This window comes from Primulina tabacum, chromosome 3 (assembly GCF_025594145.1).
Source record: "Primulina tabacum isolate GXHZ01 chromosome 3, ASM2559414v2, whole genome shotgun sequence".
Lineage (NCBI taxonomy): Eukaryota > Viridiplantae > Streptophyta > Magnoliopsida > Lamiales > Gesneriaceae > Primulina > Primulina tabacum.
Genome location: NC_134552.1, coordinates 40,779,085 through 40,798,553, shown reverse-complemented (window position 1 = coordinate 40,798,553; position 19,469 = coordinate 40,779,085). Strand labels below are relative to the sequence as shown.

At 38.7% G+C, this 19,469-nt stretch overlaps 1 non-coding gene across 1 annotated transcript; it reads left to right on the top strand.

The window, feature by feature from the left end:
- Window positions 1–4,160: 4,160 nt before the first annotated feature.
- LOC142541210 (small nucleolar RNA R71) lies at window positions 4,161–4,271 on the top strand. Its single transcript, XR_012819276.1, has one exon. It is a non-coding gene; the product is annotated as a small nucleolar RNA R71 (small nucleolar RNA).
- Window positions 4,272–19,469: the final 15,198 nt, after the last annotated feature.

Sequence of the window (19,469 nt, the reverse complement as noted above, 5' to 3'; positions counted from 1 at the left end):
ACAAATAAGTCCACATGTAATATTCTAAACATCTTGAGGATGATTTGCTGCCTTTATTTTTGAAGCTAGATCTTACTTGCTTACCAAGTTGACATGCAGAACATACATGATTCTTAACAAATTTTATGTCTGGCAATCCGTCGACTAAGTTCTGCTATTTGAGATTGTTGATAGACTTGAAATTCAGATGATTCAATCTCTTGTGCCACAACCAGTGTTTATTACTTAGAGATGCAACTAAACATGTAGGAGCAATGATATGATCTATGTTCCATGAGATTTTATAGGTGTTGCCTTTTCTAACTTCGGTTTGAACAGTAAAGTCATCAGCATTTTTGACTGTGCAAGTGTGCTTCTGGAATGCTACTGAAAATCCATTATCACATAATTGACTAATACTGATCAAGTTATAACAAAGATTTTCAACTAAGAGCACATCCTTAATAGTGATGTTACCATGGATAATCTTACCCTTACCCACGATTTTACCTTTTGAGTTATCCCCAAAGGTTATCTCTGGTCCAGCACAACTTACTACTTCTGATAGTAGACTTTTCTGTCCAGTCATATGTCTTGAACATCCACTGTCCAAATACCATGTTGAGCTACTGATCTTGGTTTTCTTCACTTGTTCCTCTCCGGATGTCGAGGTTGACTCAATATTTGCCATCAGACATTCGATCTCATCTTCATCACTTTCACTTGAATGGCTTTCAGAATCAGAAGATTCAGAACTTGAGTCTGCCCATTTGGACTTACTTTCTTCTGCAATCATTGCCTTTCTGTCTCTTCTGGTCTTTTTATCATTGCGTTTGACACCCTTCTTCCTCTAGTCATCCTTCTTTTGTTTTGGACAATCAGCAATGAAGTGTCCAACTTTTCCACAGTTAAAGCATGCCATATCACTAGGTGATGATTCCTTTTTGAAATTGCGGTTGGGACTTTGAAATGTTCTATGATTCTTTCTCATGAATCTGGAAAACTTCTTAACAAATAATGACATTGCGTCATTGCTTATCTGTTCAGCACTTCTCTCAGAAGTGTTCTCTAAAGCAGTAGTAGAAGATGAGCTTGGAGCAACTGAAGTAGTAGAGTTAACAGTAGCTGCGAGAGCTTTGGTTGGTGGATTTGCTAAGGGCTCTTCTCCACTTCGAACTTAAGTTCAAACTCATATGCCTTTAAATCCGAGAACAAGTCGTGTAGTTCTAACTTGTTGAGATCCTTGGAAGCTCTCATTGCCATTGTTTTGACGTCCCATTCTCTGGGTATGCCTCTCATTACCTTTAATGCAATTTCTCTATTGCCAAAGTCTTTCCCAAGAGCCGAGAGTTCATTGACGAGGCTGCTGAATCGTTCATCAAATTCATTCATAGTTTCTCCAGCCCTCATCTTCATATTCTCAAACTTCTGCATGGCTACAGACAGTTTGTTTTCCTTTGTTTCTTTGTTTCCTTCACAGATCTGAAATAATTTTTCCCAGATTTCCTTGGCAGTATGGCACATCTTGATTTTGCTGAAGGTATTTTAGTCGAGTGTCTTGTATAAAATGTCCTTCGCAACGTTGTCAAGATTGGCTTTCTTCTTGTCCTCACTTGTCCATTCATATCTTGGTTTTTCAAGCATCTGAGGTGCACCTTCGGTGATAGCAATAGCTGGATTTGGCTTTAAGATCTTTAATGGACCATCAGTGATGACATACCACATGTCATCATCTTAAGCCGCAAGATGAGCGTGCATTCTGATTTTCAAATCATCGAAATCTTCTTTTGAGAACATTGAAACTTTGCTGAAATGAGCCATGTCTATTAAATATTTTCAGAACAAGAATAACTCTGCTCTGATACCACTTGTTGAGGATCGGGTTGAGTTTAGAAGGGGGGTTGAATAAACTCAATGGCCAACTTATTAAATTCTTTCGAATGATATGCTAAAATCCTGTTAGAGATTTTAACGATTCTTGTTCAAGTATAAAGACCAGCAGATCACAAGATAATGTGCGGAAAACGATCTGTTGGTTAGTGGGTGAAAAATGATAAAGCCGAAAAGCAGTAGATAGCACAAGGTTTGTTTCTGGAAGTTCGAAGATGAATCTTCTACGTCTCCCCTTCTTCTGTTTCCAGAAGGTATCACTAAAAGACTTTGGTGAATACAATACAACAGTTGTACACACCCACTTCAACAGGACTTACCCTTCGCCTATCGAAACTCTTAGTTTTACAACTCAACTTCTTGAATGATCTTAAGTTCTGGAAAAGACTCTTTTTCAGTTACAAATTCTTCTATCAATGAAATAGTGGAGTGAATAGCTTGAGAAGATATAACAAAAATAGCTAGCACAATATGATCTCAATGATCAAGAGTATGCAATGAAGCGTGTGCTGCTTTTTCAGTGTTGAGCTTTTGGGATGACTGAAAGTTCTAGCGAATGCTCAAATGATATTCTTTGATTTAGATTCGTTCCACTTCTCTCTCTTTTTTTGAAAAGTGCTTCGTCTCCATATATATAGACTTTATCCAACACTAAAATCTGAACGGCTCTTTTGACTTTTCAGTGGTTCAGCTTTATTGCCGAAATGGACCCTGCAGAATACATTAAAAGTAATCAGTCGCAGTTCATACCAAAAATGGTATACCGTCTTAAATGTTCTTGTGTAGCATTTAATGGCATTTAATGAAGCAATAAATGCTGGTATCACATTAATAGATCAACGATAATATTTAGAGACTTTGAGATACGCAAGATTTTGTTAGTGTATATTTCGAATTTTGTATCCTTCTAGTTCTGGTTTTAGCTAAGAAACAGTACTTGACAAGTGCTGCTACTGGTCTTTAGCTCGATACAAGTGCTTCTGTTTTTCTGCTATGCTTTGTTTTTCTACTATTTTACATCTACTGGTTTTGTACTAAGCCAGCATCTACTGGTTTTTACTAGCATCTCCACTTTTACTAGCATCTCCACAACAAATTTAAGTCTAACAGCTTTTTTCTTCACATGCAATTTTTTCTTTATAGTACATAAGTCTTTTAAAATTTTTGCATAAGAAGGTACTTGTTTAATAGCATCTAATAATGTAATATTTATTTTCACTTGTTTAAAAATTTCATAGACATCAGAATCACTTTTTTGTTTTTTATGATTTGTTAATGCATGAGGAAATGGTGGAGGTTTATTTGACTTATTTACTATTTCAGATGATTTATCATTCACCATATTATTCTTAAAATTTAAGGTATCATCATTCTCAAAAGTATCAGGATTATCATCCTTACTCTTTGATTTTAAATGATCCTTGTTTTCATTACTATATGGATCATTAACTATTTTACCACTTCTAAGGGTAATAACAGATTTTATTTGATCAATTTTTTCATTTTTTAATTCTTGATTTTGATTTTTAGGATTATGTTGAGGTTGAGATGGAAATTTTTCTTTTTCATGAATATTAAATGCAGATGCAAATTTTGCAAGAGTTTCTTTTAAATCACTCATAGATTGACTGTTTTGAATATTGATAGACTCTTGCTTTTGGATAAATGCATGAATTACATCTTCAAAGTTTTTTCTTGGAGGTGCAACATAAGCAATATAACCTTGATGATTTTGGTTATTTTGAAAATATTGTTGTGACGGTTGTGCATTATTATCATTCCTCCAACTAAAATTAGGATGATTTTTCCATCCAGGATTATATGATGGTGAAAAAGGATCTAGTATTTGTTTTTTATAATTGTTAACATAATTTGCTTGTTCATGGAGATATTCTTTAAATGAAGGTAATGTTGGACAATCTTTTGTAGCATGATCATGTGTATCACATATATGACAAACAATTTCTTGAATACTTTTTAATTGACCACTCTTTTTCATTTCTAATGACTCAATTTTTCTTGCTAAAGATGCAAGTTTAGCTTGAATATCTATATCATCTTTAAGATTATAGATACCACCCCCATTTGTTGAATTATTGTTTTTAGTTGTTGGTGGTTCTATTGTGCCTATATTATCTCAATTTTGAGCATTTTCTGCTAATGAATCCAAATATTCCATAGCTTCATTTGGGTTTTTATCTTCAAAAGTTCCATTACACATGAATTCTATCATATGCCTATCTTTAGGTATTAGACCTTCATAAAAGTGAGAAACTATTCTCCATGTTTCAAAACCATGATGTGGGCATGTATTAAGTAATTCTTTATATCTATCCCAACATTGATAAAACGTTTCTCCTTGTTTTTGAGAAAAAGTTGTAATTTGTCTTTTAAAAGAGTTTGTTCTATGGGAAGGGAAAAACTTTTTGAGAAATTGTTGTTGCATTTCTTCCCATGATCTTATTGAACTTGATCTTAAATTTTGTAGCCATGTTTTAGCTTTATCTTTTAAAGAAAAAGGGAAAAGCTTTAATCGAACTATATCCATGCTACAATTTTGATCATTATAAGTGTTACAAACTTTCTCAAATTCTCTTAGATGCAAATATGAATTTTCAGAATCTAAGCCATGAAAATTTGGTAAAAGTTGAATAATTTGAGGTTTGAAGTTGAAATTAGATGCATCAGGAGGAAAAACTAAACAAGATGTGGCACTAGTTCTAATAGGGTTCATATGGTGCCTAAGTGTTCTTAATTGATCATGTTCTTGATTATTATTATTATTATTATCATTATCTTGTTTATTTGAATTATCATCCATGTTTAAATTTTTTTCAGATACTCGAATAAGTCTACCACTTTTTTTTCGACTCCAAATACTCATACAAAAAAAAAAAAAAAACAACACAATACTTAAAAATAAAACATAATTAACAAATATAAACTTAATTTATACCTCCCCGGCAACGGCGCCAAAAACTTGCTACTACTTAAATAATAATTCACCCAAGTGTAGGTTGTCTGCAAGTAATCTATTTTGTAAGTACGAGATCGATCCTCAGAGAGGTTATTTTGAGTTTAAATTTATTAATTTATAGATTACCAAATGCAAGAATGAAGTTTACAAATTATAAATTTTGTCAAGGCTTGAGGATTTATTCTTGGTTTATGTAATATTGTTTTACTAAAAGTAAAACAAAAGAAACCATCGTAAATAATGGTTCCAAGAAAATTAAACACACACATAATATAATATAGTTCCCACTATAGAAAATACCGAATTAACCGATATTTTATATATGGTACCTATGATTATAATTATAACTATATAAATAAATAATTGCATAAAGTAAATATTAAATTAAATCATTATATTTCATTTAGAACAACCGGCAGAGCCACGCTATTGCCTAAATGAAATATATTGATTTAATAAGTTAGTTGCGGTAAAGTAAAAGTTAGTTGCGATAAAGTAAATGTTAGTTGCGGAAAAGTAAAAGTTAGTTGCGAGAAACTAAAAGTTAGATGCGAAAAATAAAAGTTAGTTGCGATAAAGTAAATGTTAGATTGTTAGATGTTAGTATTAAATCATAATATTTCATTTAGAACAACCGGCAGAGCCACGCTATCGTCTAAATGAAATATTATGATATTATTATATAAATATATATATATATATATCTAATATATAATAATAAGTGATGAAATATTTATTGTATCAAAATTAAACAACAAATCAAGATAACCACTTTAATGGTATCAAGCATTTGATGTAAATTGATAACAACAAATAATTCATTTTTATACCTACAATAAAAATAAGTTATCTAAATGAAAAGAAATAAAGAAAGAATATACAAAATATAAACAATCTTACTTCACCAAGAATGCATCCTATTCACCTTGACATAATAGATTTAGCTTGTCATAAGCTTACTTTTGATCAACACTAAAATATCACTCATAGTTGAGAACATGAAAGAAAATATATTGGAACTTAGAACTTTGATACACACTCACATTATATTTTACAATGAGATAGAATGATTCTCAAGCTAGCACAAGGCCTCTTTTTATAGGCCAAATGAGAGAAAGGGTCAAAATTTTTATTAATGCCATGTAGTTGCAATAGTATTCTTTGTCTCCTCCAAGTTCAATTCCATGTCCCTTCTTTCAATGCTTTGTTCCACAACTTTAATCACCGAATTTGACTCTACTCAAAACGGCAAACATGTGGGGAATTGTCTATAGAGGAATTTGGCCAGTTGGTTCACCTCATTTGGTTAAATATTGAAATAGTTATGATTTTTTTACTATATGCTGATCATAGTAAAAGTAAATTTGTCCTTCTTTTGATATTTGCACAATTTGATCATCTTAATTAACTTTTTAGGCAATCAATTCTTCTGCAAAGTTGTAGATAATTTCTCAAGGATTCCAAACATGTTTGATTCACCTCCATTTGAATTTTCTAGCTTGAGTTATCATTATTTTACCAACACGTAGAAAACCTGAAAATAAAACATATTTAGTAAGACAATTAAATATAAACAAACAATACTAAAATAACATAATTTTATAATTTTAATGAAACTTAAATTTTAAAATACAGGTTTTAACATATAATAAATTATTAAATTTAAGTTTCATCACTGGCCCTACTACTTATGATGTCGCCGTCTCCAGAGCTCTAGTTGCAGAGCAGGATCTGATTGATATTGAGAGAGACTGCCAGGGCAAGCGACCAGTCCAAGTACCGCACCGCCCTCCTCCTCAGCAGCAGCCACAAAATAAGAGGCCTTTCCACGGCCCACCCAAAAACAGAGGACAACAGCAGCAGCGGGGACGCGCAGTCCCGAGGACTTTTGAGCAACCAGTCTGTCCTAGGTGCACACGCCGCCATGCTGGAGCATGTATGTATGGTTCAGGGAAGTGTTACAAGTGTGGTAGTCCGGACCACTTGCTGTAGCAATGCCCGCAGGGGAGTCTGCCTACCCAAGGCAGAGTCTTTGCTCTCCATGCAACGGAGACGAACCCGGAGACGATGCTCATGACAGGTACCTTTAAGCTTTAAGTTTGTATTTGGGAATTTAAGTTTTGGGTTAAGATTTTGAACTTAGAAATTGTGATAGGATTGCATGCTCTAATTAGTGTTATTTTCGGGAAACAAGTGTTCAGCTTAGTGTTCCAATCTTTCAGGGAGAATTTTTATAGCTGGTTCACCTACAAAAGCCTTGATAGATTCAGGGGCTACTCATTCGTTCTTTTCGGAGACCTTTGCTAATTTCCTCAAGGTCAAGACCATTGGGCTAGATATAGCCTATTCAGTAGTACTGCCTTCTGGTGAGGAGATGGCAGTTACTAATGTGATCCGAGACATAGACCTCGAGCTTTATGGTAATCTTGTTTATGCGGATCTTATCGTTTTTCCGATGCTAGAGTTTGATATCATTCTGGGGATGGACTGGCTACTAAAGAACATAGTTTTGATCGACTTTCAGCGGAGATCTGTTCTAGTCCGACAGCCTAGGATGGAGCAGTACTTATTTGAGCCAGACAGGTACTTTCATTTACCGCGTTTGATATCTTGTTTCCACGCTAGGAAGCTCATGCATAAAGGGTGTCGAGCGTTTTTGGCAACTTTTATATTCGTTCCCGAGGCACCTAGTCAGTCAGCCTCCGATGTCCCAATTGTTAGGGATTTTCTAGACGTATTTCCTAATGACGTCTCTAGTATGCCACTCGAGCGAGAGGTGGAGTTTTCTATTGAGCTTATGCCAGGTACGACTCCGATCTCCAAAGCACCGTACCGATTAGCACCGACAGAGATGGCAAAACTTAAGAAGCAGATTTAGGAATTTCTTGACAAGGAGTTCATTCGCCAGAGTTTTTCACCATGAGGCGCGCCAGTCTTATTTGTGAAGAAGAAGGATGGTTCTATGAGGCTCTGCATTGATTACCGGGAGTTGAACAGGGTTACGGTGAAGAAAAAATACCCACTTCCGCGGATTGAAGATTTATTTGATCAGTTACAGGGAGCTTCAGTATTCTCTAAGATTGATCTGCGTTCCGGTTATCACCAGTTGAGGGTGAAATATGCCGATGTTCTCAAGACTTCTTTTAGGATTCGTTATGGCCACTTCGAGTTCCTTGTGATGCCGTTCGGTTTGACGAATGCGCCATCGATCTTCATGGATCTCATGAATCGCGTATTTCAGCCGTATCTTGATCAGCTTGTGATAGTATTCATAGACGACATTCTCGTCTACTCAAAGAATCAAGAGGATCACACCAGACATCTGACCGCAGTTTTGCAGGACCTACAGAAGCATAAGTTATTCGCGAAGTTCAGTAAATGCGAATTTTGGTTAGAGAAGGTGGCGTTCTTAGGCCACATCGTTTCTAGCAGTGGTATTGAGGTAGACCCAGCGAAAGTTGCAGCAGTCAGAGATTGAGTTGTGCCGCAGAATGCATCAGAGATCCGTAGTTTCCTTGGGCTAGCAGGATATTATCGGAAGTTCATTCGGGGATTCTCCTCTATCGCAGTTCCACTCACGTCATTGACAAAGAAAAATGTTAAATTTGTGTGGAGCGATGAGTGTCAGTAGAGCTTCGATACTTTGAAGCAAGCTCTTATATCAGCGCCAGTTTTGGCCATGCCGTCAGGGCCCAGAGACTTTGTTTTGTATACCGATGCTTCGAAGCTCGGTCTAGGCGCAGTGTTGATGCAGCTTGGGAAGGTGATAGCGTATGCTTCTCGTCAGCTGAAGACCCATGAGAAGAACTACCCTACCCACGATCTAGATTTGGAAGCCGTAGTTTTTGCCTTGAAGATTTGGAGGCATTATTTGTACGGAGAGAAGTGCCAGATCTTTACCGACCATAAGAGCCTCAAGTACTTCTTTACACAGAAAGAGCAGAATATGCGTCAGAGGCGTTGGTTGGAGCTAGTGAAGGACTATGACTTTGACATTAGCTACCACCCGGGTAAAGCTAATGTAGTTGCGGATGCATTGAGCAGGAAAGTCGCAGTGATGGCTCATCTAGCGATTTCGAGGCCTCTTCAGTGTGAGATGCAGAGGTTTGATTTAGAGACATATCCTCGAGGTAGAGTTCCCCGTCTATCTACTTTGACGATTTAGTCTTCTCTTCTAGACCGTATTCGCAGTGGGCAGTAAGTAGATGAGCAGTTGGCAAAGTGGAAGCAGAGAGATGAGGCCAATGGCAGTATTTTGTATACAGTTAGCGACGGCATTGTGAGATACCGAGACAGGATATGGGTTCCTAGCAGTGATTCTATTCGAGAAGATATTTTATCCGAGGCCCATATGTCACCATACTCTATTCATCCTGGGAGTACGAAGATGTACAAAGATCTGCAGTTGTTGTATTGGTGGCCAGGAATGAAGAAGGATATCAGACGTTTTGTATCTGAGTGTCTGACGTGCCAGCTAGTGATAGCGGGGCATCAGAGACTGGCAGGCTTGCTCAAGCCTCTTCCTATTCCCGAGTGGAAGTGGGAGAATATTACCATGGACTTGGTGACCGGTTTTCCGAAGTCAGCCAGAGGATCAAATGCTATCTGGGTGATTGCTGACCGTCTTACCAAATCAGCGCACTTCTTGCCTATCAAGACGACTTTCACCATGATTCAGTATGCTGAGTTGTATATCCGAGAGATAGTCAGACTTCATGGTATTCCCATTTCTATAGTGTCTGACCGAGATCCCAGATTCACTTCCGCATTTGGGAAGAGTTTGCATTCGGCTATGGGTACAAAGTTGTTTTTTAGCACAGCTTTCCACCCACAGACAGATGGTCAATCAGAGAGAGTTATCCAGATTTTGGAGGATCTTCTCCGTGCTTGTGTCTTGGATTTCTCAGGGAGTTGGGAGTCGAATTTGCCATTGGTAGAGTTCACCTATAAAAACAGTTTTCAGTCATCTATAGGTATGGCTCCGTATGAAGCACTGTATGGTCGTAACTGCAGATAGCCTGTTCATTGGGATGAAGTAGGGGAGAGATCAGAATTGGGTCCGGTGATCATTCAGCAGGCTGCTGATGTAGTAGTCAAGATCCGTGATAGGATGCGGACTGCTCAGAGCCGACAGAAGAGCTATGCGGATCAGAGGAGGAGAGATATAGAGTTTGCCGTTGGCGACCATGTTTTTGTGAAGGTAGCACCTATGAAAGGTGTCATGCGGTTCGGGAAGAAAGGAAAGCTCAGTCCGAGATTCATCGGACCCTTTGAGATCCTCGACAGGGTTGGGACGCTAGCTTATCGTGTTGCTCTTCCGCCGAATCTGGCCGGAGTACACAATGTGTTCCACGTCTCTATGCTGAGGAAGTATATGGCAAATCCTTCGCATGTCTTGAACTTTGAGCCGTTGCAGCTCACTCCGAACCTGTCTTATGAAGAGAGACCAGTGCAAATCTTAGACAGATAGGAGAAGAAGCTTCGGAACAAGCTGGTTAAGCGAGTGAAAGTCAAATGGCTTAATCATTCAGAGGAGAAAGCTACGTGGGAATCTGAGCCAGAGATGAGGAGTCGGTATACCGAGTTATTTGGTAAGTTTTAATTTCGAGAACGAAATTTCTTTTAAGGGAGGGAGAGTTGTTGAACCCGTTAAACTAGACTACGTATAAGCCATGCATAATTACTATTATTTAAATTAAAATGATTTTTACGCATGAGGATTTAAATTCTTTTCTTTAAATTTAATTATTTTATGCAGTAGTTTAGTTATTATCTTTTCAGTTAAATAAGTGATGCCGGACTGGAGTTGGAGTATTGAGATAAAATTTTAATATTAAGAAAACATTCCTAGAATTTATTTAAGATAAATAATAAGTTAATTTAATGTAAAAGAATGTTTAAAGGATTTATCTAAGTAATTTGAGATAAGTAGTAAATAAATTTTTTTAGGTTCAATAATTAATTTATTAATTCACTAAAATATTTAATGGATAGATAAAACTCTAAAGATTTAAAATACATTATTTAAGCAATATTTTTCCTCCCATTATAATAGAAAAATCGGCCACCTCCTTTAAAGGATTTAAATTTTTGGCAACTCTCCATTTTGATATCTTTCCTTTATCCTTTCATGGCATAGTTAATTCCCACCTTTTAAATCTTCAATAATTAATAATTAAGCAATATTTTACCCCCATTTTGAACATCAAATTTCGGCCACTCCTTTCTTAGATTTAATTAAATTTGACAACTCACAAACTTTGATTCCTTTCCTTATCCCTTTCTTGGTAGATAATTACTTCATTTTAATCATCAATAATTATTGATACCCTTATTTGACATAAAGAAATTGGCCACCCCTCTTGAAAAGATTTGATAATTGTTTAACAATTCACCATTTTATTTCCATCCTTATCTTTTCTTGATAGATAATTCCCCCACCTTTTAATCCTCAATAATTAAACAATTAAGCAATTTTCTCCCTAGTATTTGATAGAAGAAAAATCGGTCATCCCTCCTTCAAATCAAATCAAATCACATCTCATTTCCTATCTAACAAACTCTAGGATAGAAAGATTCATTTGCCATTCAACTTTTCCCTTTTATCTTGCAACTTTCCCTTCATTTTTCCTAGCCAATCTCCTCTCCATAATCTCGAAATTTCAGAAGAAAAAACATCTCAAAAATCATGACTTGCGCTTAGAGAAAATAAGAGAGAAAAGAAAAAAGCAAAGCAACTCCGGCTCCTCCACGCCGTGTCGTCGTAATCGATTTGTTTTTATTTCAAACAAATCCAAGGCATGTTTATACCATTCTTTTCTATTCAATCAAGTCATATTATTATTTTAAAACATCATATGTGCACGAATCATGAAGCAAAACCGAATTTACGTCAAGACATTTTCGAAAAACATGGTGCAGATTTTTCGGTTTCCTCTATGCCTTCACGGGTTGGCTTGTTTTATGGTTTCAGGGTTTGGCTCAATTTCCAGAGACTCAAGGCTGCATCTAGGCTTGTACTAGGATGTGTTAGGGAGGTGCTGGTCCATCGGTTTGAGTCCCTTCGCCGCAAGCAAGATGAAATGGACAGCAACTCCCATAGTGCACTTTTGTGTCTCGAATTGCATGGTTTCTTGCCTAAGGTGTGGGTTTTGATCTTGGCTGCCCTAGGGGCTGTAGCCACCTCCTTGACATGTCTAGGACATGATCAAGATGCCCTTTCATGGCTCGGTTCACGTCCCCATCGGTTTTTAAAACAAACAAGAACAGCACCCCATCGGCTTTTCATTTTTCTGGTTTGGGTTGTGTGAGTTGGGTTTCGAATTTTTGGTGTTAAGTGGGTTGTGGTTGGCTTCAGGCCCTTAGACATGACTCATACAACACCTTAGCATGTGTAGCATGGACCATGGTTAACCTCATAACCATTGGATCCTTCATTTGAATGCAAGAACAAGCAAGACACCCCACGCGTGTGAGGTGTGTTCTCGGGTGGAACTTGCGAGTTGTTTCGGGTGCTTCTTGGATTGTGATTGGCCTAGGGACATCAGCCATGGTTGAAACCATACCTTAGGATGTTGGTAAGAGGCTCTGGCTGGTGGTTCAAGCCCCAATGGCCGATAGTCTCGAAAATGAAACACGGAAGCACAAGAGCTGCCGCTGTATTCTATTGGACAGCAGCTTTAGCTTTGGTTCAGAGGTGTCGTCTGAGTTTTCGGTCGGCTTTTAGCCTATGGTCTTAGACTGTACAGTACCTTATTGAGTTAGAAAGGTCATGTTTTTGGCCGTTTGTGATTTGGTTAAGTTTAGATGTCGTACGAGAATTTACGGTGCAATGTGCCAAAGTGACTCTCGAAAGAGCGTTTCATGATTTTTGCCTCCATGCACAATTTTCATGTATTACAGCCCTTGGTAATTATTTTCCAGTATTTTAGGTGTATTTTAATCATGACTAAATGATGGTTTGATGTTGGTTCGAGTTGGTACGGAGTCATGGTTAAATATTAAGTTTGTTGGGCGTAATAGTCTCGCTTTTAATTCGATTTTGAAGCGTTGATCAAGATAAGTTATTTGCATGGTCAAGTCAAGTTATTTGCATTTTTTTCATGTTAGAATTAGGTCGCAACGAGCCTGGGAACGATCCAACCCAATTGGTAAAATAACTCAGGAATTTAATTATATTACGTGCATAAATATAAATGTTTATTTTTGAGATTTATGCGATATGTCTTGTGGCCACTTCACACTCATGGGATTGCAGCTTATGGGATTATTACTTCATCCGGAGGCTACTGACCGGTTCATGTTCATGTATGGGTACGGATATCCAGTCCAAGGGCTTTGATGATCTCTACCACCCAGTATACTGTGGTTTAGTCTGATCAGACGATTCAGTTCATGTTATGAGCCACTCGCGTAGAATATAATCTCAACAGAAAATTATGATATGCTATTTTATGACAGGGCTCTAATGAGCAAACATTTTACGTACGATTTTCAGTTATGCACGTATTTATAATTATTCATGACATGATTTTCACGTTACGCTTTACGATATGATATCCTTGCATGGCATGAAATTTTACGATATATTTACTTGTTATTTGTGATATATGCATGCTGAGTCTTTAGACTCACTAGACTTGATTGTTGTAGGTACTGATGAGGTCGAGACCGAGGGCGGGGACCAGTGAGCCATCTTGGGTTGGCAGTAGTAGGAACCTGAGGACCTCATTTTCAGCACTTATTTTTTTTATTCCAAACTCGGTTTTTATTTTGTTGAATTATTTTAAGTTGTTATTTTGGAAACATTATTTACTTCCGCTGCTAATTTTAAACATTGAATCTTTTTATCAGTATATTTTATGAATGAGGCATTTTAGTTTTTTAAGGAGAAAATTTTAAATTATTCCGCAAATTTTCAAATACGAATTTCGGGCCTTAACAGTTGGTATCAGAGCCTATGTTCTTGTAAAGGGTTGTACTACTACTAACCTCGAGAAGCTAATGAAGTCACGTCTTCGGTCTGTAAGTTTTACGTTTACGCATTTCGTTTAAAGCATGAAATATTTTAACAGCATGTTTTCATGAAATGATTTATGTCCAAATTATGGTTATGCAGTATTTATTTAATTTTAAAGAAATAATAGAAATTATGCATGTTGGTTATGTATGGGTTTTGTATGGAACATTATGCCTCCTAGACGCATTCTTGAGCGCACGAGAGATGAGGAGCCTCGCCAGGAGGACGGTGAGAATCAGAGGCAGGAGAGAGATTTACCACCTCCACCTCCACCGGACATGAACGCCCAGATGCTAGTTGGGATGACGCAGTTCTTCGCACAGTTTGCGGGGAACAATGCTGGGGTAGCCAGGCCGACGGGGCCTGAGGCTACCTATGAGCGGTTCATGAAGATGAGATCTAAGGAGTTCTCAGGGACGACAGGTCCCATGATTGCTGAGGGCTGGATTAAGTCCCTCGAGGTTATCTTCGAGTTCATGGGGCTTGGAGATGAGGACCTAGTTCGATGTGCGACCTATCTGTTGGGAGGAGACGCTCGCTTATGATGGGAAGGAGCATCTGTAGCCTTGAATGTGGCTACTCTGAGCTGGGCGCGCTTTACAGAGGTATTCTACTCTAAATATTTTACTGACGAGGTGCGTACCAGGTTGACCAGGGAGTTCATGACCCTGAGGCAGGGAGATTTGACTGTTACGGAGTTCATCCGTAAGTTTGAGAGGGGTTGCCATTTCGTACCCCTGATTGCAAGTGATGATGGAGCCAAGTTGCGGCATTTTCTAGATGGTCTGCGGCCGATCTTGCGCCGTGATGTTAGGGTGGTTGGCCCTACTACTTATGATGTCGCCGTCTCCAGAGCTCTAGTTGCAGAGCAGGATGTGATTGATATTGAGACAGACCGCCAGGGCAAGTGACCAGTCCAAGTACCGCACCGCCCTCCTCCTCAGCAGCAGCCACAGAATAAGAGGCCTTTCCACGGCCCACCAAGAAACAGAGGACAGTAGCAGCAGCGAGGACGCGCAGTCCAGAGGACTTTTGAGTACCCAGTCTGTCCTAGGTGCACACGCCGCCATGCTGGAGCATGTATGTATGGTTCAGGGAAGTGTTACAAGTGTGGTACTCCAGACCACTTGCTGTAGCAATGCCCACAGGGGAGTCTGCCTACCCAAGGCAGAGTCTTTGCTCTCCATGCAGCGGAGACGAACCCGGAGACGATGCTCATGACAGGTACTACCTTTATGCTTTAAGTTTGTAATTGGGAATTTATATTTTTGGTTAAGATTTTAAACTTAGAAATTGTGATAGGATTGCATGCTCTAATTAGTGTTATTTTCGGGAAACTAGTTTAGAAGAACTCTGGCCTTCGCATGTCTATAAGTTTAGTTCTTGTAACTATTGGGTTCATCTTAGTGTTCCATTCTTTCAGGGAGAATTTTTATAGTTGGTTCACCTACGAAAGCCTTGATAGATTCAGGGGCTACTCATTCGTTCGTTTCGGAGACCTTTGCTAATTTCCTCAAGGTCAAGACCATTGGGCTAGATATAGCCTATTCAGTACTACTGCCTTCTGGTGAGGAGATGGCAGCTACTAATGTGATCCGAGACATAGACCTCGAGCTTCATGGTAATCTTGTTTATGCGAATCTTATCGTTTTGCCGATGCCAGAGTTTGATATCATTTTGGGGATGGACTGGCTACTAAGGAACAGAGTTTTGATCGACTTTCAGCGGAGATCTGTTCTAGTCCGACAGCCTAGGATGGAGCAGTACTTATTTGAGCCAGACAGGTACTTTCATTTACCGCGTTTGATATCTTGTTTCCACGCTAGGAAGCTCATGCATAAAGGGTGTCGAGCGTTTTTGGAAACTTTTATATCCGTTCTCGAGGCACCCAGTCAGTCAGCCTCGGATGTCCCAATTGTTAGGGATTTTCTAGACGTATTTCCTAATGACGTCTCTGGTATGCCATCCGAGCGAGAGGTGGAGTTTTCTATTGAGCTTATGCCAGGTACGACTCCGATATCCAAAGCACCGTACCGATTAGCATCGACAGAGATGGCAGAACTTAAGAAGCAAATTCATGAACTTCTTGACAAGGAGTTCATTCGCCCGAGTTTTTCACCATGGGGCGCGCCAGTCTTATTTGTGAAGAAGAAGGATAATTCTATGAGGCTCTGCATTGATTACCGGGAGTTGAACAGGGTTATTTTGAAGAACAAATACCCACTTCCGCGGATTGAAGATTTATTTGATCAGTTACAGGGAGCTTCAATATTCTCTAAGATTGATCTACGTTCCGGTTATCACCAGTTGTGGGTGAAAGATGCCGATGTTCTCAAGACTGCTTTTAGGACTCGTTATAGCCACTTCGAGTTCCTTGTGATGCCGTTCAGTTTGACGAATGCGCCAGCGATCTTCATGGATCTCATGAATCGCATATTTCAGCCGTATCTTGATTAGTTTGTGATAGTATTCATAGACGACATTCTCGTCTACTCAAAGAATCAAGAGGATCACAGCAGACATCTGACCGCAGTTTTGCAGGCCCTACAGAAGCATAAGTCATTCGCGAAGTTCAGTAAATGCGAATTTTGGTTAGAGAAGGTGGCGTTCTTAGGCCACATCGTTTCTAGCAGTGGTATTGAGGTAGACCCAGCGAAAGTTGCAGCAGTCAGAGATTGAGTTGTGCCGCAGAATGCATCAGAGATCCGTAGTTTCCTTGGGCTAGCAGGATATTATCGGAAGTTCATTCGGGGATTCTCCTCTATCGCAGTTCCACTCACGTCATTGACAAAGAAGAATGTTAAATTTGTGTGGAGCGATGAGTGTCAGTAGAGCTTCGATACTTTGAAGCAAGCTCTTATATCAGCGCCAGTTTTGGCCATGCCGTCAGGGCCCAGAGACTTTGTTTTGTATACCGATGCTTCGAAGCTCGGTCTAGGCGCAGTGTTGATGCAGCTTGGGAAGGTGATAGCGTATGCTTCTCGTCAGCTGAAGACCCATGAGAAGAACTACCCTACCCACGATCTAGATTTGGAAGCCGTAGTTTTTGCCTTGAAGATTTGGAGGCATTATTTGTACGGAGAGAAGTGCCAGATCTTTACCGACCATAAGAGCCTCAAGTACTTCTTTACACAGAAAGAGCAGAATATGCGTCAGAGGCGTTGGTTGGAGCTAGTGAAGGACTATGACTTTGACATTAGCTACCACCCGGGTAAAGCTAATGTAGTTGCGGATGCATTGAGCAGGAAAGTCGCAGTGATGGCTCATCTAGCGATTTCGAGGCCTCTTCAGTGTGAGATGCAGATGTTTGATTTAGAGACATATCCTCGAGGTAGAGTTCCCCGTCTATCTACTTTGACGATTCAGTCTTCTCTTCTAGACCGTATTCGTAGTGGGCAGTCAGTAGATGAGCAGTTGGCAAAGTGGAAGCAGAGAGATGAGGCCAATGGCAGTATTTTGTATACAGTTTGCGACGGCATTGTGAGATACCGAGACAGGATATGGGTTCCTAGCAGTGATTCTATTCGAGCAGATATTTTATCCGAGGCCCATATATCGCCATACTCTATTCATCCTGGGAGTACGAAGATGTACAAAGATCTGCAGTTGTTGTATTGCTGGCCAAAAATGAAGAAGGATATCAGACGTTTTGTATCCGAGTGTCTGACGTGCCAGCTAGTGAAAGCGGAGAACCAGAGACTAGCAGGCTTGCTCAAGCCTCTTCCTATTCCCGAGTGAAAGTGGGAGAATATTACCATGGACTTGTTGACCGGTTTTCCAAAGTCAGTCAGAGGATCAAATGCTATCTGGGTGATTGTTGACCGTCTTACCAAATCAGCGCACTTCTTGCCTATCAAGACGACTTTCACCAAGATTCAGTATGCCGAGTTGTAAATCCGAGAGATAATCAGACTTCATGATATTCCCGTTTCTATAGTGTCTGACCGAGCTCCTAGATTCAATTCCGCATTTTGGAAGAGTTTGCATTCGGCTATGGGTACGAAGTTGTTGTTTAGCACAGCTTTCCACCCACAGACAGATGGTCAATCAGAGAGAGTTATCCAGATTTTGGAGGATCATCTCCGTGCTTGTGTCTTGGATTTCTCAGGGAGTTGGGAGTCGAATTTGCCATTGGTAGAGTTCACCTATAACAACAGTTTTCAGTCGTCTATAGGTATGGCTCCATATGAAGCACTGTATGGTCGTAAGTGCAGATCACCTGTTCATTGGGATGAAGTCGGGGAGAGATCAGAATTGGGTCCGGAGATCATTCAACAGGCTGCAGATGTAGTAGTCAAGATCCGTGATAGGATGAGGATTTCTCAGAGCCGACAGAAGAGCTATGCGGATCAGAGGAGGAGAGATCTAGAGTTTGCCGTTGGCGACCATGTTTTTGTGAAGGTAGCACCTAAAAAAGGTGTCATGTGGTTCGGGAAGAAAGGAAAGCTCAGTCCGAGATTCATCGGACCCTTTGAGGTCCTCGACAGGGTTGGGACGCTAGCTTATCGTGTTGCTCTTCCACCGAATCTGGCCGGAGTACACAATGTGTTCCACGTCTCTATGCTGAGGAAGTATATGGCAAATCCTTCGCATATCTTGAACTTTGAGCCATTGCAGCTCACTCCGAACCTGTCTTATGAAGAGAGACCAGTGCAAATCTTAGACAGATAGGAGAAGAAGCTTCGGAACAAGCTGGTTAAGCGAGTGAAAGTCAAATGGCTTAATCATTTAGAGGAGGAAGCTACGTGGGAATCTGAGCCAGAGATGAGGAGTCGGTATCCGGAGTTATTCGGTAAGTTTTAATTTCGAGGACGAAATTTCTTTTAAGGGGAGGAGAGTTGTAGAACCCGTTAAACAAGACTACGTATAAGCCATACATAATTACTATTATTTAAATTAAAATGATTTTTACGCATGAGGATTTAAATTCTTTTCTTTAAATTTAATTATTTCATGCAGTAGTTTAGTTATTATCTTTTCAGTTAAATAAGTGAGGCCGGACTGAAGTTGGAGTATTGAGATAAAATTTTAATATTAAGAAAACATTCCTAAAATTTATTTAACATAAATAATAAGTTAATTTAATGTAAAAGAATGTTTAAAGGATTTATTTAAGTAATTTGAGATAAGTAGTAAATAATTTTTTTTAGGTTCAATAATTAATTTATTAATTCACGAAAATATTAATGGATAGATAAAATTCTAAAGATTTAAAATACATTATTTAAGCAATATTTTTTCTCCCATTATCATAGAAAAATCGGCCACCTCATTTAAAGGATTTAAATTTTTGGCAACTTTCCATTTTGATATCTTTCCTTTATCCTTTCATGGCATAGTTAATTCCCTCATTTTAAATCTTCAATAATTAATAATTAAGCAATATTTTACCCCCATTTTTAACATCAAATTTCGGCCACTCCTTTCTTAGATTTAATTAAATTTGAAAACTCAAAAACTTTGATTCCTTTCCTTATTCCTTTCTTGGTAGATAATCCCTTCATTTTAATCATCAATAATTATTGATTTAAGCAATTTTCTACCCTTATTTGACATAAAGAAATCGGACACCCCTCTTGAAAAGATTTGATAATTGTTTAACAA